This window comes from Callospermophilus lateralis, chromosome 19 (genome assembly GCF_048772815.1).
Source record: "Callospermophilus lateralis isolate mCalLat2 chromosome 19, mCalLat2.hap1, whole genome shotgun sequence".
Classification (NCBI taxonomy): Eukaryota; Metazoa; Chordata; class Mammalia; order Rodentia; family Sciuridae; genus Callospermophilus; species Callospermophilus lateralis.
The window spans coordinates 30,545,824-30,572,374 of NC_135323.1; the positions used below are offsets into that span (position 1 = coordinate 30,545,824).

At 37.4% G+C, this 26,551-nt stretch overlaps 1 pseudogene; it reads left to right on the plus strand.

Moving 5' to 3' along the window:
• On the plus strand, positions 1-26,551 carry LOC143384888 (cytochrome P450 3A9-like; annotated as a pseudogene).

Genomic DNA, 26,551 nt, shown 5'->3' on the forward strand with positions numbered 1-26,551 from the left:
GTTCCAGTGGAATTTATGAAAAAAGTCATCACCGTGTCTGAGGACGAAGAATGGAAGAGAATAAGAACACTGCTGTCTCCAACCTTCACCAGTGGAAAACTCAGGGAGGTAATAAAGTAGGAAGGCTTTTCATTGGAAACTTAAAGGATTAATCTGGGTATGGGTAGAAAGTGAGATAGATAGTAGTCCCTTTCAAACGGATAGTCCTCTGAATTTGAACTTCCTAAAAATATTCTTTTGTCTTTATGTTTTAGAATAGATATACTGAGATTCATTATAAATGTCTCACACTTCTTCATCCTGGGAAAGCCATAGCCTTGGGAACTGAGTCTCCTCACTTAACTATGGGTGATGGTGTGTTTTGTGCCAGATGTTCCCCATCATTAACCAGTATGGAGATTTGTTGGTGAAAAACATGAGACTGGAATCAGAGAAGGGCAAGTTTATCAACTTGAAAGAGTAAGTAGCAGGGCAGCTCTGGCATTCCAAGCTCCAATAGGAGCCCGTCCAACTGCCTGCCACAGAACCGAATTCCAAATGTTGAGCTAGTGCAATGAGCAGACAAAAGCAAGGGTTTGGAGTCACAACTCCAATTGTTAATCCAAGAAGGAGCTGCTCCCAAAAGGAGACAGGGCAGCTGGGGGAGAAAGGATCTCTCCTGTTTCCACCAAGGTTTGTTTGGTTGCAAATATTTGTGACTTTGGATATACTAGAAGACAAAATACTGTCAAGGTCAAGATCACCTTTTGTGAATCCTCTAGGAAGACTTAGTTATTCCTCCCTTGTCCTGATGAAGCTCAGTTTGTACACAACTATTATTATTCACATTCTATTTGTGCTACTGTAGTGTGTCTGATTATGGATCTTATCCCTGTGTGGGTGAGCTTCTTGAGTTCAGAGGTGAGTCTAACTCACCTCACTGTCCCCATCACTCCTGGAACAAGGGCAGTACCTCATTTGAAACTCATAAAGGCCTCATAGTAAGTGTGAGGGGATCATGGACTCATCTGATAGTTCAGCAGATAACTGTGAGTGTGTGGCTCTCTGCTTGTCTTGCCTGGGTATGTGAACTTACTCCTACTTCTTGATGCATGTGTAGTGGAAGGATTGGGAAGAGGCACTGTTTTTATCTTTCCATATCTTTCTCTATTCAGCATCTTTGGGGCCTACAGCATGGATGTGATCACTGCTACATCATTTGGAGTGAACATCGATTCCCTCAACAACCCACAAGATCCCTTTGTGGAGAAAGTCAAGAAGCTCTTAAAATTTGATTTCTTTGACCCTTTGCTCCTCTCAATAAGTATGTGGAATACCATGTTATTTTTTCCTTTTCTTTATTTAAGTAAGATCATTATTGATACATAATTAATAATCTTTTAATTACCCACTTAATTATATAATTAAATTGTTTTCAGTACAAAGATATACTCAGCCATCACTAGTGACCATTTATCAACTCAGAAACAGGCTACCATTTCATTATCAACTCTCTATTCCCCAAGCCTAAGCAATCATGGGTCTATTTTCTGACTCTATAGATTTGTTGATAGTGTGAATTTTCTTTTTTTCAAGAGATAGAGATAGATAGAGAGAGAGAGAGAGAGAGAGAGAGGAGAGAGAGAGAGAGAGAGAGAGAGAGAGAGAGAGAGAGAGAGAGAACAACAAAGTATTTTGTTGAGATTTTGCATCCATAATTATAAGATATATCAGTTTGTAGTTCTCCTGTGTTATCTTTGTGTTAAGTCAGGATTAGGTTAACATGGGCATTTTAGGATCTTTTACAAGTGTTCACTATATTCTATATTTAGAAATACTAGGTATTTCTATGAATGTTTGTAAAGAGGTAAAGAATTGGTATTAGTTCTTTTAATGTTTGGTAGAATTGTCCATGGAATATCTGGACCTGAGCTTCACTTTGTAGAAAAGTTCTTAATTTCTAATTTAGTCTCATCATATGATGTATGTCAATATATATTTTGTATTACTTTTTGTGTTAGTTTCTGTTGTTTGTGTCTTTTTAGGAATTTGTCTATTTCATTTATGTAATTTGTATAATTGTTATGATAATCTGATTGTTACAATATCTTTATAATTCTTTCTATGTTTATAATGTCAGTACTTCTTCAGTTTTCATTTTGAATGCTACTAACTGTAGCCTTTCTATTTCTGGGTCAGTGTAGCTATTATTTTGCAAATTTTGTTGTTTTTTTTTCAAAGAATTTCATTTGTTTTTATTAATTTCTTCTATTGATTTTATTTTTTATTTGATTAGTTTCCACTTTGGTCCTTAATATTTTCTTCCTTCTGTTTCCTTTAAGTTTAATTTGCTTTTCTTTTTTTCATGATTTATTATGTAAAGTTTGATCATTCATTTGTGATCTTTGTTTTTATTTAATAGATAAGAATTTCCCTCTGAGCAATGATGGCTTTTTCTCCATTCCGTAAATTTGATAAATTAATGTCTCCTTTTTTCCTTTCAATGCTTTATCTATTTCACTATATTTCTTCTTTCATCCAGTGTTTATTTAGGTATATATTGACCAATTTGCTTATTCTTTGTGTTTTCCAATTTTCTTTCTAATAATGCCTTCTGGATTCCTCCCGTGGTGCTCAAGTAACACATGTTCTCTTAGTCCCATCCTGATTGCTCTTTCTTGAAGAGCATGATTAGCTGCAGCCTCAGACTAAAGCCTAGTTTTATCCAAAGACACTCTATTCCTGTACATGAAGGGGAAAGGGGTCAGGGTTTTCATCTTGCTCCTTTGGTCAATCCACAGAGGCAAAAGGGGCCATTGATCTCACTGGTTTGGTGGTGGCCATATGTATGACATCCTCTTGCTCAGCCAGTGGCCTGGAGCTCAATCAGTTGTCCCAACAGAAACAGTTCCTCTTTAGGAACTCTTGTGACTTCCACTTTTCTGATAAGCAGAGAAGATGTAATTGCTCCAGGTAAATTTTACATTTTTCACTGACGTGTTCTTTGTTTTTTCTTTCCCCTGCAGTAATCTTTCCATTCCTTACTCCAATTTATGAGTCAATGAATATCTCTCTGTTTCCAAAGGATGTCACAAATTTTTTAAAGAAAGCTATAAAGAGAATGAAAGAAAGTCGCCTTCAAGAGAAACAACAGGTAAAATCCGGTGGTGGTTACAGAGGAGGTTCATTTTTGATAATTTATTTGCCTATGGATGTATGACTTCCATACTTTTTTGTATATTTTTAAAAGGTACTCTCCTGGTTGAGAGTAGTAGAGGGTTTTCATCATCCACCATCAGGAAATGATAAATGCAATTAAAGATTTTTCTAAACTGACATAAACATCAAACAGCATATACATATATCAAAGTAATCAGGTGCATTGTTAATATGTACAACTTAATGTTCTTATATATCAGTTGAATTGATTTTTTAAATAGAGGAAAAATGTTTTATCATATCCCTTCTATTCAATAGATAAAATTTCAACATCAAAATTATTTTCCTGTGCTGTAATTTCATTAGATTTTATATGGTCAAGAATCATTGCATTTCCAAACCTCTCACTTTACAAACTCACCACAGAAGGCATCATCAGGCTAGCTGGCACTGTCTGGCCCCTCATGGAGCAGGCATGGGGTTCTTTAGGTGAAGGTTTTGTTTCATGTATGAAGGTCAGCACAAGGATGTGTGCAGGCCAGGGGACCAGGATGGGCCCTCCAGGTGTCAGTACAAAGTTCATAGCTTCAAGCATGGTTGGATCTTTCAAGAAGCTTGCCCAAAATCTGATGAGGAGCTCTAAAAATGTCAGGAGACTAATCTGTGGCATCTTTGGTGAATAATTAAGGTAGTAAAACAAAATATTGAAGTCCAGGACTTCTCCCTGAGCAAACAAATGTAACAGGAGACAAAGCCAGCCACTCTCTGGCCAGGAGGCTGTGTTCAGAATCCACAGAGCTCACAAGTAGGGAGAGCAAAGGCCAGTACCTATTGGACCCCACAGCCAGTTTTCACTCAGGGAAACATCCTACTCTTCAGTTTGCATATGGACGTTTTTCTTCACTGATGACTTAGGAAACTCCAGCTGGACTTCTGTACTTAAAGAAGTCATAGTCTCAGAAGGGAAGATAAGTTCTGCACTCTTAATTTATTTCTGACTTCGTAATTGATCTTCTATCTTTGAAATCTCTCTGTTTCTAGCATCAGGTGGATTTTCTTCAGCTTATGATAAATTCACAGAATTCCAAAGATGTGGAGTCTCATGAAGGTAAACAAGATTGCTACCTCATCTACTGATGGGGAAACTCAGAGGGAAGGATTGTTCTGGAAATGTGCAGGAGATTTTCCAGGAAGAAGAGTATTTCTACCTAGTTGCAGAAAGTGCATGCTTGGATATTATATACAGTAGCCTGAGGAACTTTCTAGAGAAGCACACCTAGAGCCATGTTCAAATGTTGAAGCTGATATAAACAAGTATTTCTTTCACTAGCATGGTATTTTTATTTAACTTATTTTCTTACTATTTTTATTTTGATGCTCAATTCCCCCATATTTGTCCACTGAAATTCTTTTCGTGTAGGCTCCTGAGTCCTCTATTATTCTTGTCATCTTTTTAATGATTGTTTTAAAGGTAGCTTCTGTTTATTTTGGCCATAGCAATATTGAACTGAAAACATAGAGGTTCTCCATGTAGTCATGAATATACTGCTTCACTCCTTATATCCACCACCAGAGAGTTATATTTATCACAGTTCAGGAACCTATATTGACACACTTCTATCATTCACAGTCCATAGATTTCTTTAGGGTTTGCTCTTGGTCTTGTACATTCTATGACATGTAACCACATTGTAGTAGCATACAGTGTATTCTGTGCCCTTTCCATTTATTTTCTAAGTATTTTCTTACTTTCTGATTTAAGATATTCTAGGTTTCTGCTCTGTTTCTCCTGACAGCTTTGTTTTTTGTTTTTGTTTTCACAATTAATGGAATTTAGAAATCAAAATTTGTGATCATCTTGTGGATTTTTGCTTTTAGATACTCTCAGTAGACAACATCATTAACATGAAATACTACTACATGCAACAGAGGAAAGAAATATTTCTGTATCTACTCACATCCTGTGATATAAACTATTTTTCTCATTCAAAAAATTTTTTTCTAATTTATTGCTTATTTCTGTAATACTCAAAAACTCCCATTGAAGTTCTAATTTGAGGTACCCAGTGCCTTGACAACCATCTGAAGAAAGTCCTGACTGTTGAGCAATTAATTCTAGAGATGAGGACTGGACTTACTACAGCCTGCCAGTATACATATTTTTTTAAAAGTTATTTTTTGTTTTTTAGTTGTAGGTGCACACAATACTTTTATTTTATTTTTCTATGGTGCTGAGGACCAAACCCAGTGCCTCAACGTGTGCTAGGTGAGTGTTCTATCACTGAGCTACAACCCAGACCCAGTGTACATATTTTTATGTTCACTTGTACATATTATCTATCTATCTATCTATCTATCTATCTATCTATCTATCTTCTATCTATCTATCATCTATCTTTCTATCTATCTATCTATTTATCTTTTTACTTAACTATCTATCTATCCATCCATCCATCTATCCTGTATGTATTTACCCAGTTCTATTCAGCTTTCTGTGATGAAGGAAACAGTCTGTAGTTTAACTCTTCAATGATATAACCACCAAACACATGTGCCTTCTTAGCAATGACATGTGGCTAGTGCCACTGAAGAACTGTTTAAAATTTAAACATTCACATGTGGCTAGTAGCTAGGATTGTAAACAGCCGAGATCCAAATCTTGACTTTTTTTGGTGCAGGGGAGAGGGTTACCTGGAATTGAACTCAGGGGCACTCAACCACTGAGCCACATCCCCAGCCCTACTTTGTATTTTACTTAGAGACAGGGTCTCACTGAGTTGCGTAGCACCTCACTGTTGCTGATGTTGGCTTTGAACTCCTGTTCCTCTTGCCTCAGACTCCCACTAGGATTACTGGTGTGTGCCACTGCACCTGGCCTGAACCTTGACTTTATAGTCCTATTTCATGGGGTTCATACTCACTGGGATAAAAGATTTGATAATTAAATGTTCTCATGACATCATCATAGAAAACCATCATCAATAAATCTGAACTCTGTAGACCTTTCAAACACTTGTTTTATGTATTCTTTTTTTTTATCTTGAATTGCATATTTGGCACAGAGACCATGTTTATTTCAGGGCCCAGGTATCTGAAAGTCCATATTGATAATACTGTGTATCTTAGATAGAAATGGTATCTCTTGAAATTACCTGTCTTTGGTGGTGCTGAGAATGGCACAGTTAGTAGCCAAGTCCAAGAGTGGTGTAGACCTCAGGTAAACTAGATTAAAAAAGTCTTCCTTTGTCTCCCCTATCAGATAGACACGAAAGTGAAAACCACTCTAAGAATGCCTCTGAATTGCTTTTCCATGGTCCTGCCTAGTGATCTGTGGGTTTTAATGGGATTTCTCTTCATCTAAACTTCTGATGTTGTGATTTGCTGGATTTACCTAAGTTGTGTTTCCTCTTCCATTAGCCCTGTCTGATCTGGAGCTTGTGGCTTAATCAATTATCTTCATTTTTGCTGGCTATGAGACCACTAGCAGTGCTCTTTCCTTCATTTTGTATGAACTGGCCACCCATCCTGATGTCCAGACCAAACCGCAGCAGAAGATTGATGCAGCTTTGCCCAATAAGGTGAGAAGATGGTACCTGGAGAGGGAGGAGAGAGGTGGAGCCTCAACAAGACTGCCTCCTCTTCCCTTCCTAGGAGGCCTTGTCCAAATATAGTCACTGATTTTTTCACCATCTCTATTTGGAAAGGCTCTGAAGGGACAAATGAATGAGAAAACAGTATTTTTGGGAAAATTCTATTCCCAAAACTACAAGGAATTTTTAAAAGAGTGTAGTTTCAGTTGTATCCATTACCAGTTACCATGATGACACCTAGGAAGGGTAAGCATGTGTCACTCAAGTGTCCAGATCATTGGCTCTGCTGAGCTGTGGCATGAGCTCCTGCCTGGCTGTCTGCTGAGTGAGCCTAGGCTTGGTGGGCAGGCCGATTCTGCTCTGCTCCACATATTTTCACACTCTAGTCATGTATTAGAGAGAAGCAGCCAGGGGATGAGTCAGGTTTTCTGGCTCCTGAGCCAAACTCTTTACTTCTACCTTGTATCGTCTCCAATGTCATAGCAGGCATTAACCACATATTGTGCCTGCTGTCCTCAGACCTCTGCCTAAACAGGAAGTCTATTGAGTCTATTGGATATGAAGACACCTGGACTCTGGGCCTGGCATGGCTGGTTTGACAGTGAAGTGGGCACAAAGCCTCTTCTTCAGAGCTCACAATGAAGCCATGAAGAACAACCAGGAGACTGGTCCAGCAACAAGGGGTGGGACTGAGAGTGGCTTCCTATCCTCCTTAGAATGTTCTCTGGAACTGAAATTGTGTGACATGGTGCCATCAAATCTTAGCCTTCTTTTGGTGGTACTGGGATGGAAGTTACCAGTTTCTCCCAACATTTTTTATATGATGTAGTGTTATCTCTAAGTTTTATATATATATATATAATTTTTAGTTGTAGGTGCACAGAATACTTTTATTTTATTTTTATATGGTGCTGAGGACCAAACCCAGTGCCTCAATGTGTGCTAGGTGAGTGTTCTATCACTGAGCTACAACCCCAGACCCAGTGTACATATTTTTATGTTCACATGTACATATTATCTATCTATCTATCTATCTATCTATCTATCTATCTATCTATCTATCTATCATCTATCTATCTATCTCTCTATCTACACACAAACCCAAACACACACATATACATATACACATATACATATATATACTCAAAGCAGGATTATTCAAGAAAAAACTGATATATAATGGGTTATTTCCTCTTTTCTATTTCCTTGAAATAGACATGTGACTTTTCTAGAGAAAGGTAACAGTGACTTTCACATATTTTGCCTGAGTGTATTTGTCATATTCTATTAGTTACTTTTCCTCACATGAGGAAAAATCGTACATGATGATGCTGAGGATATTATACACTGAATTTGGGATTGTTCCATAGGCCTCTTATGTTCATAACTACTCTGCACTTCTCAATGGGCCATGGACATGGTTGTCAAATGGACATGATTGTTATTACAATGCTTAGTCAATTGTAAGCACTACTCTCCTTCACCATTCTGTTATTCTTGAGACCTCCTAACACTTTAATAAAACTATGTAGATTGAATTTAAAGTTAGTTCCAAACATGAATTTCCCAAAATCTCTTTTTTTCTCTTTAGGCACCTGCTACCTATGATACTGTGTTACAGATGGAGTACTTGGACATGGTGGTGAATGAAACTCTCAGGTTGTACCCAATTGCTGGCAGACTTGAGAAGGTCTGTAAGAAAGATGTTGAAATCAATGGAGTGCCCATTAGCAAGGGGACAGTGGTGATGATATCAATCTTTGTTTTTCATCGAGACCCACAGCACTGGCCAGAGCCTGAGGAGTTCCGCCCTGAAAGGTACAGGGCCTCTGGGAAAGGGAACCACCCTGGGCTAGGGTTGTCCAAGCATGTCCTTGTATTTCTTATCATAGATGACATACAGGTAGCTATATAATCATTTTTATATACGTCTTTGTATTTTAAGCAGTTTTCCTGTTATAAATATAACACTTTCTTACAAAATGATATGAATTTGTGACAAGGAACAAAACGAATGCTATGTCCATTCACTATCCTAAATTCTTTTTAAAAAATTTTAAATTGCTTTTTTAAAAATAAATGACAACAAAATGCATTACAATTCTTAGTACACATATGTAACACAATTTCTTATATCTCTGTTTGTATATAAAGTATGTTGACACCAATTTGTGTCTTCATATCTGTACTGTGGATAATGATGTCCATTACATTCCACCATCCTTGCTCTTCCCCTGCCTCCTCCCTTCCCCTCCCACCCCTCTGCCCTATTTAGAGTTTGTCTATTCCTCCCATGCTACCCCTCCCTACCCCACTATGAGGCAGCTTCCTTATATCAGAGAAAACATTCAGCATTTGTTTTTTTGGAATTGGCTAACTTCACTTAGCATTATCTTCTCCAGCACCATCCATTTACCTGAAAATGCCTTGATTTTAATATCTTTTAATGCTGAGTAAAATTCCATTATGTATATATGCCACATTTTTAATCCATTCATCTACTGAAGGGCATCTAGGTTGGCTCCACAATTTATCTATTGTGAATTGTGCTGCTATAAACATTGATGTGGCTGTGTCCCTGTAGCATGTTTATACCTTTTAGGTATAAACCAAGGAGAGAGATATCTTGGTCAAATGGTGGTTCCATTCCCAGATTTCCAAGGAATCTCCATTCTGCTTTCCATATTGGCTGCATCAATTCACAATTCCACCAGCAATGTATGAGTGTACTTCCCCCCCCCCCCACATCCTTGCCAACACTTATAATGGCATCATAATAGCTGCCATTCTGACTGGAGTGAGATGATATCTTAGAATAGTTTTGATTTGCATTTCTCTAATTGCTAGAGATGATGAACATTTTTTCATATATTTGTTGATTGATTGTATATCCTCTTCTGAGAAGTGTCTGTTAAGGTTCTTGGCCCATTTATTGATTGGGTTATTTGTTTTTTCGGTGCTTTGCTTTTGAGTTGTTTATATACCCTAGAGATTGATGTTCTATCTAATGTGTGAGGGGTAAAAATTTGCTCCCAAGCTGTAGGCTCTTTATTCACCTCACAAGTTGTTTCTTTTGCTGAGAAGAAACTTTTTAGTTAAATTCTTTAAATAATCATGAATTAATAATAAGATCATGTTCTCATAAACATTTCTAGGCATATATAGATAATTTTGCTAAACTAGATTTTATCATATTTGATTTTTGCTACCACCTGATAATATATAAATTCAACCTCTGCATCTATGATTTTTTTTTTTTTTGGCGGGGTACCAGGAGTTGAACTCATGGGTGGTCGACCACTGAGCCACATCCATTGCTCTATTTTGTATTTTATTAGAGACAGGTCACTGAGTTGTTTATGGCCTCACTAAATTGGTGAAGCTGGCTTTGAACTTGGGATCCTGCTGTCTCCACCTCCCAAGTTGCTGGGATTACAGGTGTTTGCCATGCTCAGTGTGTATGTATGGTTTTTGCATCTATAATTTCAATTAACTTATAAATGTTTTTTCTTGTCAGTTTCCCCTAAACAGTGTAATACAACAAGTATTTATGTAGTATTTAAATATTATTAGTTATTATAAGCAATCCAGAGATGATTTAAAATATATTTCAGGATGTGCATAGGTTATACAAGTATTTTCCCATTATTTTTTATAAGAGACTTGATCACCCAGGATTTTGTTTATTCCAATGCTAAAACTAATTCTCCTCAGATATGGCACCATGACTCTGTGTGTATGCGTGTGTGTGTGTGTGTGTGTCTGTCTTTCTGTGTTTTCAAATTTTATAGCATGTGCCATAACTGACATAATCACTATCTCATTTCATTGTATGTGTTCACTCTTATACTCTTTATATTTTATGTGTGTTTTGTTTTCTTTACTGTCTCAATTTACCATGATTTCCTTTGAAACAGCATTTATCTCATCTCAAAAAGACTGAAAGATCCTATAGGCTAAGGAAGAGAAAGGTAGAAAAACTCCATAGCTTAACAATTTTCATAGCAAAACCACAGCTGGATTTCAATGACCAGCCCACAAAATCAGTTTTTACACTATTGCTTGGGGGTGTCTAAGGCACAAACCGAAACAAGTAACTGTTGTGGTTTTAATGTTTTGTTGACTTGTCATCTATTGTGGAACCAGGTTCAGTAAGAATCACAAGGACAGCAATAATCCTTACGTGTACATGCCCTTTGGAAATGGACCCCAAAACTGCATCGACATGAAGTTTGCTCTCATGAATATAAAACTTGCTCTTGTCAAAGTAATGCAGACCTTTTCCTTCCAAATTTGTAAAAAAACACAGGTCAGTAGCTTTTCATATACATAATGTTTTATTTGAAGATGTTTTTCCAAATAGAGGGGCTGAGTCACAGAAAAATATATGCTCATTCATCATTTAATTCTTAGATCTATAGTCCAGTGAGTCTTCTTTTGCACCATCTTTGAGATTTAGAGTTCTTCACCATGGGGGCTCTAAATCTATGGCTTTATGAAGACCAAAATGTATTTTGTGAAGAAAACTCAAAATGAAGATAGACTCTTTATTCCTCAATTGATGAATGATAAGAGATGCTGGACCTTTGCTGAGCTTGCTCAGGGTCTGTGCAAAGTATTATGTATTTTCTGATGGAAAGGAGGTGCCCACTTCAGTTCCAGATGTGAAGACTCACCCTTTCTGGGTGTAATGGGCTCTCTCCTCTCACTGCCAGTTAGTCCTGGCAGCTCCTCCTGAGCTCTGAACAGAGAATCAACAATTATCACCAAATTTGTCAATAATTTTTAATTAGAATGAGGGTGGTTGTAGTGGCTTTTGTAGTGACATTGATATCGATGTGTTCTTTGAAATATGTTGTGATAAATTTTATAATGAGAAAGTCAATAAACATATCCTTATAGATGTTTATCTGAAGCATTTATGTCTATTTAAGGGGATATATAGTACTGAATCAGTGAGAGTCAAAATTCAATCTTTTGATCATCACAATCAGTGAATACATGGAACTTTTTCAGAAATTCAAATTAAATAGTAAGATAGAGTTAATCCATTGTGAATTTCCTCATTGCTGGAAAAGAATATTCATAGTGGCCTTGTGTCATTTTTGAAGCACAAAATTTGTAACACTCTACTGAGGTAGGTATTACTATATCTCTAGCTTAGATTTCATACTCCCATCTTATCTCCCTTGTTGATTCTGGAATGCAAGAAACAAATATGTAGTCCATCTTCAACCCCTAATTTGATAACAAGCACAAGGAGCATTGAATTAGAAAGTAGTTGATAGTCAATTGATTCTATAGCACTGCTCCTCAGATTCAACTGGTATCAGGAGCTACACAGGATTTTTCATCTTATGTCCTGTCCCTTCTCTTTCTTCCCTTTACTTCCCCTTCCCTTCTTGAATAATTTACTCCTAATGCCATTAGATTTGGTCCAGGAAAGAAAAGTGGGATGTGACCTGTTAAGTAGGACTGAAATGGAATGTATCATTGTGAATTCATGCTTTTCCAGATAGAAAAATAGAGAAACAAGTGTGTGTGTGTGTGTGTGTGTGTGTGTGTGTGTGTTTGAGTGTTTGAATGTAGAAAATTAAATTCATACTTGTCTGCACTAATGGGACTGGGTGACAGTGACATTTTAATAGCAAGACCAGTGGATCAGTCTTGGTGACCAGATCCTGGAACAAAAATACCATATTTCACTATAGGAAGCAGGGCTGGTTAGACAAAAGGCTGATTCCAGGTTAAAAATTGTAAGTCCAAGGTGAGCCTTTAACACCTTTTTGGGCAAAATGCAAGAAAACATTCGAAAAAGGGTGGAAGAAATCCCAAGTCCACCCAGCCGACTGGCAGGCCTACAACAGAACTCAGGCCTAACCCCACCTCCATCTTGGGCCTCTATAAGCGTCACCATAACCTTCCCCATGCAGTAGTCTCCACCTTGGGAGAACAGGTAGGGCTTGGAGGCAGCTGCATCTCAGAACAGGCAGCTCAAAGCCACTGTAAGACCCACTTTTTAGCCCCATCTCTGAAAGTAGTTGCATCCATCTTAAGACAACCCCACAGCTATCTTGAGTTATCTCCACTATTGCCACCAACACATTTAGTTGCAGTAGCATTTATCATGGGACATTGGCTGGGGGCCAGAAGTCCAAAACCAAGGTGAGGTACAAGTAATCTTCAAGGACACTATAAGATTATAGGGTGGAAACTGTAATAACTCAGATTTGCACTGCAAGAAAGGAAGACACATACACAACATGAAAAAAAAACAAAAAAAAAAACAAGGGATAAAATTGCCCCAAACACACCAAGATACTATAATAATAGAATCCATGGACAGTACAGTTGATGAAATGTCAGAGAAGGAATTAAGAATATACATAATTAAAATGACCCACAAAGTAAAGAATGACCTAATTGAGAAAATACAGGCAACCATTGATCCCACCAACAAAGAGATAAGGGGGCAAATACAGGTAGCAAAAGAGTACTTCAAGAAAGAGAGATTCTGAAAATAAAATCAGAAATCAAGGAAACAATCAACAAACAAGCAAAAACTTAACAGAAAGCATAAACATCAGATTAGATCACTTGGAAGACAGAATGTTAGATAATGAGGAAAAAATATAATCTTGAAAGTAAATTTGAGCACAGTGAAGATGGTAAGAATCCATAAACAGAACACCCAATAATTATGGGATAACATCAAAAGGCCAAATCTAAGATTTATTGGGATAGAGGAAGGGACAAAGATTCAAACCAAAGGAATGCACAATCTCTTCAATGAAATAATATCAAAAAATTTCCCAAGTATGAAGAATAAATTGGAAAATCAAATACAAGAGGCCTATAGGAAACCAAAATTACAACAAATCTACACCAAGATGCATTATAATGAAAAGGTCTAGCATACAGAGTAAGGATAAAAATTTAAAAGCCACAGAGAAAGGAATGAGATCACATATAGGGAAAACAAATTAGGATCTCTGCAGATTTTTCAATCCAGACCCTGAAAGCTAGAAGATCCTAAAAAAATATGTACCAAGCTATGAAAGAAAGTGGATGCCAACCAAGAAGCATATTCAGCAAAATTAAGCTTTAGATTTGATGATGAAATAAAAACCTTCCATGACAAACATAAGTTAAAAGAATTTACAACTAGAAAGACTGCACTACAGAACATCCTTGGCAAAATAGTCCATGAGAAGAAAATAAAAAACAGCAATGAAAATCAGCAAAGGGTGTTATTACACTAAAGGAAAAATCAGCCAAAAGAGAAACCAAGTCAATTTAAATACAAAAATTAAACATAAATGACTATTTATGTTTATTTTTGGTATTTAAAATACAAATCATGTATGAATAGTAACCCTCAATATTTTTTTTATTTTTATTTTTTTCATCTTTCATACATTTGATTCAAGTGAGTTATGTATTTCCATTTTTACCCCAAATACAAATTGCAGAATCACATCAGTTACACATTCACAATGTTTACATAATGCCATATTAGTGACTGTTGTATTCTGCTGACTTTTCTATCCCCTACTATCCCCCCTTCCCTCCCCTCCCATCTTCCCTCTCTACCTCATCTGTTGTTGTTCCGTTCTCTCCCTTCCCCCATTTCCCCTCACAACCTCATATATGTGATTTCGTATAACTATGAGGGTTTCCTTCCGTTTCCATGCAATTTCCCTTCTCTCTCCCTTTCCCCCCATCATCGTCTCAGTTTAATGTTAATCTTTTCCTCATGCTCTTTCCCCCTGTTCAGTTCTTAGTTGCTCTCCTTAAATCAAAGAAGACATTTGGCATTTGTTTTTTAAGGATTGGCTAGCTTCACTTAGCATAATCTGCTCTAATGCCATCCATTTCCCTGCAAATTCCATGATTTTGTCATTTTTTAGTGCTGCATAATACTCCATTGTGTATAGATGCCACATTTTTTTTATCCATTCATCTATTGAAGGGCATCTAGGTTGGTTCCACAGTCTAGCTATTGTGAATTGTGCTGCTATGACCATTGATGTGGCAGTATCCCTATAGTATGCTCTTTTAAGGTCCTCAGGGAATAGTCTGAGGAGGGCGATAGCTGGGTCAAATGGTGGTTCCATTCCCAGCTTTCCCAGGAATCTCCATACTGCTTTCCATATTGGCCGCACCAATTTGCAGTCCCACCAGCAATGTACATGTGTACCCTTTTCCCCACATCCTCGCCAGCACTTATTGTTGTTTGCTCAACATGCAAAAAACTTCATTGACTTCTTAGGGGTCATGTCCGTAGGGAAGCAGAGGGGATCCCAGCCCCCCAGCCCCCCATATCACCAGCGGTGACCCCCAAGGTCTTAGCCACCAGTTTACCACAGCACTGGGGCTTAAAAGGGACACGCGGTGGGGCTGCAAGTGTAACTAGATCTCTGGAGAATCACTTCTGGGGAACAGGACCTGGCTGGCAGGCTGACAGGAGGAAGGGGGTTAAGAGCTGGAGAAGTGAAATGGCTCTGGACTGACAAGTCTGAGAGACCCCCAGGAGACGCCCTACAGAGATAACTCTCGGCAGGTAGAGAGCAAACGCTCCACTTGGAGGGCACACCTCCGCCTACTGGAAGAGAAGAAGGTGGATCTCTAAGACTTTAATTTTTGTTGTTGTTGTTGTTGCTGTTGTCGATATTTTTTTCTCTCCTTCTTCTCACCCTGTTCCTTTCCCCCCTTTTCCTTCTCTCTTTCTATCCCATTTCAAGTTTTATTGTTGTTTTCATTCCCCTCTAATCTATCTCTCCCTTTATCCTTTTTTCTTTTTAACAGCACCTTTATTCCCCTACCCCCCAACTCTCATCCCAAGCATTGCATCTTCCATTGCATGTAATTGTCTAAATGCAAATAGGTGAATGTCTCGGGGCTGTCTATAAGACTCCTAAATACATAGCTACTACCAACACCCTGATCCAATTGCCTGGTAGTATCCACCTTCAGTGGAGCAATCTTCTAAAGTAGCCAAGACATACTAACCATCGTACCACCAGAGCACCCAACCTAAACATATAGTCCTAAGAACAAACAGCAAATCATTATATGCATACAGAACCTAGAAGCCTTATATGAATTGAATGAATCAGCTTTAAAGTACAGCAAAGCCCAACATTTCTAGGCATAATCTCCCACCACAAAATAGAGACAACAGAGATATACAAAGCCAAAACAAATGAATAGGAGAAAGCAGTTACAAAGCAGTCAAACAGAGCTGGAAAGCAACATGAACAATAAGAAAAAACAAGGGAAAAAAGGGTTACAAACAATGCAGGACAATCTAAATATACAGGAGGACCTAGAAGAATCAGAAACATGGACAGGGAAAGAAATCAAGGCATACCTAATTCAGATGGAACGGAATATTAGAGAAGACATGAGACAGCAAATCCAAGCATTGAAAGTATATTTTGAAGAGGAACTAACCACACAAATTCAATCCACAAAGAATGAGCTTTATCAGGAGATAGAGGTGTTAAAAAAAATCAAGTTGTAATCATAGAAATGCAAGAAACCGTAAATCAGATTAAAAGCGCTAATGAGAATATTACAAACAGACTAGACCAAGTAGAAGTCAGAACATCAGATAATGAAGACAAAGTTTATCAACTTGAAAAGAATATAGTCAACACAGAAAAGATGCTGAAATCTCACGAGCAATCTATCCAAGAGATATGGGATCTCATCAAAAGACCAAATTTGAGAGTCATTGGGATAGAAGAAGGCACAGAGAATCAGTCCAAAGGAATGGATAGCTTACTAAATGAGATAATACTAGAAAACTTCCCAGAGATGAAAGATGGAATGGATTGCCAAATCCTGGAAGCTTACAGGACCCCAAACATCCCAAACCATAATAGACCAACTCCAAGACACATAATTATGAAGATAGCTAACATACAGGACAAGGAGAGAATACTAAAAGCTACGAGAGAAAGGAGGCAGATTACATTTAGGGGTAAACCAATTGGGTTAACGACTGATTTTTCATCACAGACTTTGAAAGCGAGAAGATCCTGGAACAACGTATTTCAAACACTGAAAAATAATGGATTCCAACCAAGAATACTGTATCCAGCAAAACTAAGCTTCAGATTTGACAATGAAATTAAAATATTTCATGATAAACAAAAGCTAAAAGAATTCACAGCCAGAAAACCAGCACTGCAAAGCATTTTGAGCAAAATATTACAAGAAGAGGAATTGAAAAATAGCGCCCAAAACTAACAGTGGGAGGTATCTCAGTAAAGGGGAAGAAAAATAACGAAAGAGGGAAAACTAGCCAATCTAAAATAAATAAATAAATAAACATGACTGGAAGTACAAACCATATTTCAATTGTAACCTTAAATGTTAATGGCTTAAATTCACCAATCAAGAGACATAGGCTAGTAACCTGGATTAAAAAAACAAATCCAACAATATGCTGCCTTCAGGAGACTCATATGATAGGAAAAGACATACACAGACTGAAGGTGAAAGGTTGGGAAAAATCATACCACTCACATGGCCCTCGGAAGCAAGCAGGAGTGGCCATTCTCATATCGAATAAAGTCAACTTCAAACCTAAGGTAATCAAAAGTAACCCTCAATATTAATGCCCTTAACTCACCAGTCAAAAGACATAGAGTGGCAGGTTGAATTTTTAAAAAGACCCAACAATATGCTGCATTCAAGAGGCTCATCTCATAGAAAAAAGCATCCACAGACCAAAGGTGAAAGGTTGGGAAAAAACACATGCTCGTGGACTGTGGAGACAAGTAGGGGTTTCCATCCTCATATCAAATAGACTTCAAGCCAAAGTTAATCAAAAGGGATAAAGAAGAACATTTCATACTACTTAAGGAAACCATACATCAACAAGACATAAAAATTATAAATATGTATGCCCCAAGCAGTAGAGCATCTAAGCTCACCAATCAAACTCTTCTCAAATTCCAGAGTCAGATAGACCACAATATAGTAATTCTGGATGACTTTAACATGCCTCTTTTACCACTGGATAGATCTTCCAAACAAAAGCTAAACAAAGAAATTATAGAACTCAATAATACAACCAATAAGTTAGACTTAACAGACATATAGAGAATATTTCATCCACCAATGAGTGAATTACAATTTCTTCTCAGCAGCACATAGATCCTTCTCTGAAATAGACCATATATTATGCCACAAAGCAACTCTTAGCAAATACAAAGAAGTAGAGACACTACCCTGCATTCTATCAGATTATAATGAAATAAAATTAGAAATCAATAACAAAATAAAAAATAGAAGATACTCCAAAACCTGGAGAGTAAATAGTATGCTATTGAATGAACAATGGGTTGTGAAAGTCATCAAAGAGGAGATTAAAAATTATTAGAGGTTGTGGCTCAGTGACAGAGTGCTTGCCTAGCATGTGTGAGTCTCTGGGCTTGACCCTTAGAACTGCTTATGAAAATAAGTAAAATAAAGAAATAATGTCCATGTACAACTACACAAAAAATCTAAAATAATTTAAAAAATTCTTAGAGGTAAATGAGAACACTGACACAATATATCGAAATCTCTGGGACACTATGAAGGCCATACTAAGAGGAAAGTTCATTGCATGATGTTCATTCCTTAAAAGAATAAAAAGTCTACAAATAAATGCCCTAAAATTACATCTGAAAGCCCCCCCCCAAAAGATCAACAAATCAAGACCAAAAGCAGTAGAAGACAGGAAATAATTAAAATCAGATATGAAATCAATGAAACTGAAACAAAAGAAACAATTGAAAAAATTTGACAAAATAAAAAGTTGGTTCTTTGAAAAAAATAAATAAAATCAATAAACCATTAGCCATGCTTACAAGGAAGAGAGAGTAAACTCAAATTACTAACATCTGTGATGAGAAAGGTAATATCATGATGAACACGACAGAAATACACAAGATAATTAGAAACTATTTTGAAAATTTGTACTCCAGTAAAATAGAAAATATCGAAGGTATTGACAAATTTCTAGGGTCATATGATTTGCTCAAAGTGAATCAGGATAATATTCACAAGATAAATAGATACATTTTAAGGAAAGAAATAGAAGAAGGCATCAGAATCCTCCTAACCAAGGAAAGCCCAGGACCAGACAGATACATAGCTGAGATCTACAAGACCTTCAAAGAACTAATACAAATACTCCTCAAACTATTTCATGAAGAAGAAAAAGAGAGAGCACTTGAAAACTCATTCTATCCTGCCAATATTACCCTGATTCCAAAATCAGACAAAGACACATCAAAGAAAGAAAGCTTCAGATCACTATCTCTAATAAACATAGATGCAAAAATTCTCAATCAAATTCTGGCAAATAAAATACAAAAACATATTAGAAAGATAGTGAACTATGATCAAATAGGGTTCACCCCAGGGAGGTAAGATTGGTTCAAGATAAATATAAATGTAATTCATCACATCAATACAATTCATTCATTATAAAATGTAATTTATTACATTAATAGACTTAAAGATAAGAATCCTATGATCATCTCAATAGACTCAGAAAAGACAAAATACAACACTCTTTATGTTCAAAACACTAGAAAAACTAGGGATAACAGGAACATTTTCAATACTGTAAAAGTTATCTATGCTAAGCCACAGGCTAACATCATTCTAAATGGAGAAAAATTGAAAGCATTCCCTCTAAAAACTGGAAGAAGACAGGGATGCCTTCTTTTGCCACTTCTATTTAACATAGTTCTTGAAAACATAGCCAGAGCAATTAGACAGATTAAGGAAATTAAATGAATATAGATTAGAAAATAAGAACTCAAACTATCACTGTTTTCCAACAACATAATTGTATGCCTAGAAGATCCAAAAAATTCCACCAGAAAAATTCTAGAACTAATAAATGAATTCAGCAACGTAGCAGGTTGTAAAATCAACACCCATAAATCAAAGGCCTTTCTTTACGTTGGTGACAAATCCTCTGAAAGAGAAACTAGGAAAATCATCCCATTTACAATAGCCTCAAAGTAAATAAATAAATAAAATACATGGGAATCAACTTAATGAAAGAGGTGAAAGACCTCTAAAATAAAACTACAGAACTCTAAAGAAAGAAATTGAAGAAGCCTCAGAAGATGGAAGATCCTCCCATGCTCCTGGATGGACAGAATTAATATTTTCAAAATGATTATACTGCCAAAAGCACTATACAGATTTCATGCAATCCCAATCAAAATCCCAATGACATTCCTCATAGAAATAGAAAAAGCAATCATGAAACTCATCTGGAAAAATAAGAGACCCAGAATACATAAAGCAAACTTTACCAAGAAGAGTGAAGCAGGTGGCATCATTATACCAGAACTTAAACTAAACTACAGAGCAACAGTAACAAAAACAGCATGGTATTGGGACCAATGGTACAAAATAGAGGACACAGAGACAATCCTACATAAATTAAGTTATCTCATACTAGACAAAGGAGCCAAAAAATTATATTGGAGAAAAGAGAGCCTTTTGAAAAAATGGGGCAGGGGAAACTGGAAATCCAAATGCAACAAAATGAAATTAAACCTCACCATGCACAAAACTCAACTCAAAGTGGATCAAGGACCTAGGAATTAAACCAGAGACACTGCACCTAATAGATAAAAAAGTAGGTCCAAATCTTCATCATGTTGGATCAGGCCCTGAATTCCTTAATAAGACTTTTATAGCACAAGAATCAAAATCAAGAATCAATAAATGGGATGAATTCAAACTGAAAAGCTTCTTATCAATGAGGTGAATAGAGTGCCTATAGAATCGGAGCAAATTTTTAACCACATACACATTAGATAGAGCATTAATCTCTAGGATATATAAAGAACTGAAAAAATTTTAACACCAAAAAACACACAATCCTATCAATGAATGGGCCAATGCATTGGTTAAGACCTGGTACATATTACATTTCAGTCCTAAGCACAGATTAGCCTATTGATATTGATGTCAGTTTTTCAATGATTCTATTTGTGTGTTATATATAATATTGGGGTTTGTTTTGATGTAATCATACAAGCATAAAATATAATTTGCTTCACTTTGGTCCCCAGTGCATCCACTTTTTCTCCTCTCCTCCTTCCCCCTGTTGCACTTCATTTAATCTCTTGGTGTTCTATTTATTCATAGCTTTTTAAATTAGTGTTTGTAGATGCACATAAAGGTGAAATTCAATGTACATAGTACATTCATTTATGGACATAGCATAATTTGGCCAATTTAATTTTTATTTTTTCTCTCTTTTTTTCATTCCTCCTCCCTTCCCCTCATTCCCCTTTCTCTGCCCCACTGATCTCCCTTTCACTTTCATGGGATTTCACTCCCCTTTTTATTTCTTAGTTTGGTATAGCTTCTGCGTATGACAGAAAACATTCAACACTTGTCTGTCTGAATCTGGTTTATTTCACTTATCCTGATGTTCTGTGGTTCCAACATTTCCTATCAGATGACATAATTTCATTATTCTTTATGGCTGAGTAAAACTCCATTATGTCCATTTTAACATGTGTGAGCTGTTCCTCATGTAAGCAGAGCAGGTGGAAAGTCAAATTAGATTTAGTCATAACATCATCTCAGAAAAACACATGTTTTTATAACATAGAAACATATAGTTTCCATAGGAATGTGTTTCCAAAAGAAAATAAAAATGTTTTGGGGTTTGGGTGGACTAATTAAATTGTTTATAGTTATGAAATGATATTCCAAACTTTCCTTGTTGAATGAATGTTGTTTTACATGCATTCAAACCTTATCATATTTTGCCAGGGAGAAGTCCACATTTTCAGGCTAGTGTCAGGAATCCCTGGGGATTTACAGACCAGAGGGATGGGAAGAGTTGCCTGGGTTGGTTATAAGTTTATACAGAAGGTTGACACTGAGAACAGATAAAAGAAGAATGACCTGCTTGTGCTGCTTAAATTCCTACTCTTTCTGTTGATTTTTAAGAACTTTGAAGATTTATCACCTAATACTTAATTCCTCAGACCAAGTAGACACAGAATATTAGATAATGTTCCAATTAGATAGATAGTCCATCATATGGTGACATTAGATAAAAAACTGGTGTTATTTCCAAACAATCAGGGGATGTCTTTCATCACCAAAGTGATGGGGGCTCACAGTTAGTAGTGACACGTGTTACAGAGCTGTTCCTCTCTTAGCTGCCCAAACTTGATGTCCACCCATTTATTTCTCTATTCACCAAAAATCAGGAGGCCATATATTCTGACTTATCATCCCAAAGGAAAAGCTCAAATCATATTTTGGTGTTCCTAGACCTTGCATCTGCTCTGGCATTGCACCAAGGGGTTTGGAGGTCTATGTGTCCATGCAGGCCACTGTTTTCTTTTTCTTTCCTTTCACATCCATTGGTTTGGGACATGCAGACTTTCCAGAAAGCATGAACCTCTCTTTTGTCAAGAATTTGGGTAACTTCTGTCTACTGCAATATTCTTGTAGGGACTGCACAGCAACATGAATACCACTGGTGGGACCATCAGCTCCATCTTGTCTATGTCCCATCTCTCCTTGAGAGGCCATCTTCCCAAACAGAATTAGTACAGTTCAGCCTGAAAGTACAGTGAAGGTGACAGACACAGAGACAACTTTTCTTGGTATATTAACAAGGCAGGAAGATGAAGTGGTCACCAAAGACTCCCCAGAAAGGGTCATGCAGAAACACAACAATCTCACCCAATTCAACTCAGCCAACTTTTCTTGATGCCAGGAGTAAAACCTTCTGCTGGATATCAGGCTACAATAGTGGATAATACCCAGACTGGGCCCTTGAGAAGCTTAATGTCTGGTTCAGGGAAACACTGGTGGAAACAAGCAATGTGCTAGAAGAGTAGAGAGGACAACAATGGAAGTGTGTGCAGAGCACAGAAGTTGCTTCAGAGGAATAAGTGCTGTTGATGGTGGTGATGGTGGTGGTTTGTTCATTTCTTGGTTTGTGAGAATTTTTTTTTTGTTTTGAACTGGGAATTGAACCCAGAGGTGATTCTCCACTGAGGTGCAGCCTTTATTCATTTATTTTTATTTATTTGTTTATTTATTTTGGTACTGGGGTTTGAATCCAGGTGTGCTTAATCACTGAGCCATATCCCCAACAGTTCACTATTTGTTCTAATTAGTTATACATGACAGTAGAATGCATTTTGAGACATTATACAAAAATGGAGTATAACTTCTTATTCTTCTGGTTGTACATGATGCAGACATACACCAGTCATGTAACCATATATGCACACAGGGTAATGACCAGTTCTTTCTACTATCTTTCATATATATATATATATATATATATATATGATTTTTAAGAACTTTGAAGATTTATCACCTAATCCTTAATTATATATATATGATATATATATCATATATATATGATGCTTAGGGGTTCACTGCATTTCTGAAGCTGGTTTTGAACTCATGATCTTCCTGCCTCAGCCTACAGAGTCCTGAGGAGAACAGACAAGGAATAAGTTGTCCTACTCTTTGAGATTAGTAAGGAAAGACTCTACCAAAATAGGTGCTATAAGAGCTGGCTTTTGGAGGCTCAGCAGGAGTCTTAAATGAGGCACAAAAATATTCTACACAGAGGAACCTGTGTGGGCAAAGATATATGGATGGAGCTTGTGTTGACAAAGATCTCATGATTTGTACATACAGCAGCTATGAGACTGGGGCTGTGCTCAGAGGTAGAACTCTCATCTACCATGTGTGAGACACTGGGTTTGATCCTCAGCATCACAGGAAAATAAAAATAATGATATTGTGTCCACTTATAACAATAATAACAACAACAATAACAACAACAACAACAGCAAAAAGAAAAGCAGCTAGGTTCCAGGAACATATAAGGAGATTAATCTCAGTGGCTTCACTTGAGTTTCTCATAATATCACATAACCTTTGGCATTATTGATTACACAGTGATTTATTGATTTTCTACAAAATGAGAATTGAAAGAATTATGGGAGTCCCATGCCAGGTACAAAATCCAGGTTTGGCCACTCACCCCCCATCCCAAATCCAAAAAGTAATTGCAAAAATCAAGAAAAGAACATTAGTCAGTGCAGCCACACCAGAGAGACAAGGGGATCCATGTTTTTAGTCATGTCTTCTGGGTGCTGGCATTACCTGAAGGTTTAAATAGAAGCAGAATTGGGACAGTGGGGAAGAGGTATGCATTGTTAAGCAGTCATGTCCAAACTGAGGTCTGCAGGATCACTATCTCACTTCTAGCACTGTTAGGTGGCTCCTGAGAAGTCCTTATCACTTCAAAGGAATAAATTTTATTTATTGTTCAGGATGTTTATCTACCAGACCTGGAATCCTAAAAGGGGCAGTGTAGGTCCCATGGGATGATTGCTCCTGTTGAGGGAATAAACTCCTGTTTTTATCTGTCTACAAGGCTCTGCCTTTCCTGGAAGGAAATAAGCAATGACTGAAGACTCCTGGGAACCATCCTGGGGTTATGAAATAAGATACTGTAAAAGATGACACTTGAGGGGCTGGGGTTGGGGCTCAGTGGTAGATCACTTGACTGTAATGTGTTAGGCACTGAGTTTGACCCTCAGCACTGCATAAAAATAAATGAATTAAACAAAGGTGTTTTGTTCATCTACAACTAAAAAGAATATTGTTTAAAAAGCTGATAGTTGAATGTCCCTTCAATCTTGTCTCAATCTTCAAGGGGGATAAGATAGGTTAGATAAATTTGTAATCTATTGCTAGTTTTTATATGAGCACTCTTTAAATTATTAACATGTCTATGTGCAGAGCTGAGCAGTCACAAATATTAAGTTAGTAAAGGATATTGAATGAAGGCAGAATGCCAAGCTTTATCCTGCTTTTAGTTACTCATTGTACAGCTGCAGGCCCCACGGTCAATGTCTTTACACAAGGCAGTATCTGTATTCCCTGTTTTCAAACAAAGGTGAAAGTAGGAGAGTGCATGATTCTTTGCCAACTGCAAAGAGGACATTTGACTCCTCCAATTCCAGGAGATGCAAAGGTGGCCTTTCCACTGGATTCATCCCTGGCCCCACCTCCTTCCCCAGCACAAAAACTGGCCTCACTGAATCATAGCTTGTCACAGAAGGGACACTCTGCAGGCACAGTTCTTCAAAGGGCAGCCCATATAACTGTAAGAAAAATACAGAATTCCAAACTGATGAAGAAAAGTGGTGAAGAACCTGACCCAGAATTCTTCCATAGAGACCCGGGTCCTCCTGGCTATCAGCCTTATGCTTTTCTATCTGTGAGTCATGTCCAGCCTTTTCTCCTCCAGAAGCCTGGAGTTGGTGGCCTAATCAGGTTCCTGTTTTCCTTAACTATTTGGAAGATCAAAATAGATGATGGAATTGAAATTGTTATGAACACTTAAGAATTTTCTATTGATCTTAGGCAGACTGCTTGAGCTTCTCCCTGTCCTGAAATCTATATTCCTATGGGTTTGGGGATTCATGGGGAGGTGTGTCCCCAGAGATAATCTGATTGGCTCTGAGTTTGCACCTAGAGTGATGAACCAGAATTCAACAGATACAGCTAATGCATAAGTTCTTATCACATGCTGTGGGAACCTCACCCTTTCAAGCTTTGGGAATTCTGGGGAAAACCAGGTTCCTTGGGTTTTGCTCTTCATCTTCTGGGTTATCTGCTAAAAATATTCTGGAGGACTGTACCTGTTCATACGGTGATTTCTGTGCCCTCCTGGCTGTAGAACCATTTGTACAATGCACCATAGCCCCTCAGACTCCCTGGGAGGCTGACTGAACAATTCCCTCTTTCCTGTGAACCTCTCCTAGCACATCCTTCCCTCCTAAACCTCAATTCTCCCACCCTGAAATTCACAGAAATGTCTAAATGATGAGTGTCTAGAACAGAAAATACCTGATAGAAATTTCAAGAAATTTTATTCTTTTCTTTTGTATTATCTTTCCTCTCTCTGGGAGATTAGCATCAGTAAAGAAACTTATTTACCCTCAATATAAAATCTACTAGCAACCTGACAAACACCCCAAACCCAATTGTGCTTTTCTTTTTTATTTCCCTCCACACTCCAGCATGAAAGAATGAATCTGTACCATCTAGAAGTGATGTAATTTAGTTTTATTGTACGGTTATAGTTAAAGCTTTGTCCATACCAGTCACATATAATTGAGTCAAGCCTTTATTGAAGTGCATTAGTGGCCACTGACCAGAACTTAAAGCTGTTCCCCCCATCAGCCCTGAACAATTTCAAGGGTGCTCCTTATAAGCCTGAAAACCACAAAAGGGATGTTTGGGGGTCCAGCCAATGCAAGCAAGCCAGGTTATAGAAGCAGGAGAGTGAAGTCAAGTGATGGGAAGCCTAACCAATAACAGTTGAGTCCAGTCACCCCAGTTACAGAAATAGAGCTTCGTTACCCTAGTTACAGAAACAATGCCCCACTAGGTAGTTCCATATTCTTAAAGGTTTTGATAGCAAAAGGAGAAGAACATCTTGACCCAGTCATGACCCTTCTACTTGGCATGGTTGTTTTACAGAATTGTGTCACAAAACAAAATGGAGTCACATTTGCTTTTACTATCACATTCCCAGTGGTTTTAGTAGATTTGATGTCAATCTTGCACATCATTAGGCTTCAGTTTCTTTTTCATCCTTCTGTGTCTAAGGGACCATACTAGGCTCGCAAGACCATAATTCGGACCTCACCTACACTCTTGTGTAATAGGCAGAGCCCTATAGTAGTCCCAATCAGGAGAAGGACTCGGGGCCCAACTATGGCTGA